Genomic DNA, 1,892 nt, shown 5'->3' with positions numbered 1-1,892 from the left:
AATATATTATTAAAAAACATTAACAAATAATTGTCTAATTATTTAGATAAAGAAGTAACTACTAAATTGATACTTAAAAAATTTAGACGTTAATAAAGTGATATCTAAAAGATGTTATTAAGTATTAACTAAAAATTTCTAAATAATTTTAAAATTTGACAAAATAACCAAGTGTTAATTACTCTTGTTTAACAAAAAACTGCTAAGGTGGTTAACAGAGTATATGACAACATGACATTTCCTAATTCTTACAAGCCACCACCAACAATTTTCTCTCTCTCTCTTGTGTTTTTCCTCTATTTTCCACCTACAAAAGATGTTTCATTTTTATTAACATTAATCTCATCAACATTAAAATTGATTTTTCTATGAATTTATCATAAACACAATAATATTTTTCAATTTTTAGAACTATACAAATAAACACAAACACAATAAATAATATCAAAATTTAAATTCAAATCTAAATCAATAAGATAAAACAATCAATTTTAGTATCAGAATTACAATATTCATTCAAAAATCAAAGAAAGAGAATGAAAAATAGAGAAGGATAGATAAATTTATTGAGAGAATGAAATCAGAGAAAAACAAAATAATTAAAAAGATAATAAAAATTTTTGAATTGGACACCACAACAAAACTTCAAGAAGAGGACGATAGAAATGCTGGCTGGATGAAGGCGGTGAAGCTCGAAAAAAAGGTATATTGATTCAATGAGAGAGACAGAGTCATACAGACGGAACGACAACGCTAAAGAGAGACTCACGACGATAAACTTAACGGGGTACAGATATTGAGCGTCAAAAATATAGAGACAAACTCGATGGCAGCAGACGGAATCTCGGTGAAAATTAAGGCGGTGAATCGCTGATATTTGTGACTCTTTGTGAGTGTGTGAGTTGCTGACTTATGGGAGAAGAAAATGATAAGTGATGAACATGGTGGATGGCCATAGAGTGTGTGGTGTGCTTTCACCAATTTAAAAAAGAGGAGACAAGGAAAGAAGATTAAGTTAGAATTTTTACTTTGGGGATTCTCTTGCGTATTAGTATTAATACTGTTTTGTAATTATTATTTTAAAATAATTAAATTTCATATAATTTTAAACTCCAGTAAAATATACTATGTCATTTATTCAGTTAGCCACTTCAGCATTTTCTGTTAATAGAAATGGAAGTAATTAACGTCTGGTCATTTTTATCAGATTTTAAAATTATTTAAGGATTAGTTTGTCATTAACAACATTTAAGTACTATTTCGTTAGTATCAAAATCTTTCAAATACCAACCAATTTGATATTTACCAATAAATTTAATAGAAAAAAATAAAAAATATATATTCAAAATATTACATAAGAAAGAATCAAATAGTTGTTAAAAGCGGACCGAATCAATCGGTCTGACCAAAAAACTGATGAAACGAATTCTGTACAAATCTAATTTAATGTACTAACCACTTAATAAAATGAACCGATCAAAATTAGCACGAACCAATCAAACTAACATAAACCAATCAAAACTGACATAAATCAAAACCAAACCGATCCGGTCAACAAGCCGGCTAACCCACGTGCTGATAACGTTAGCGTGCGGGCTTGAGAAAATTTTAAAAATGTATTGCAAGAGGTGGTAATCAAACTTGGCTCTTCTTATATGAAGACCAAGCTGACAACTATTGTACTAATCTGTTTTCTTGGCATCATTCATATTTTTTATAGTATATATTGCATATTCTAACTAATACACACATATATATACACATAAATACTTAACTCAATATTTTTTATATTCAACATTTTTAAATTAATTATATAAAAAAGAGTTTTATTATAAAAATATAATTAATAATAAAAATAAAATTTTAATTAAATAAACATGAAGTTTATTTTT

Source organism: Arachis ipaensis, chromosome B04 (assembly GCF_000816755.2).
Source record: "Arachis ipaensis cultivar K30076 chromosome B04, Araip1.1, whole genome shotgun sequence".
In the NCBI taxonomy this organism is placed as follows: Eukaryota; Viridiplantae; Streptophyta; class Magnoliopsida; order Fabales; family Fabaceae; genus Arachis; species Arachis ipaensis.
This window is presented reverse-complemented; position numbering follows the sequence as displayed.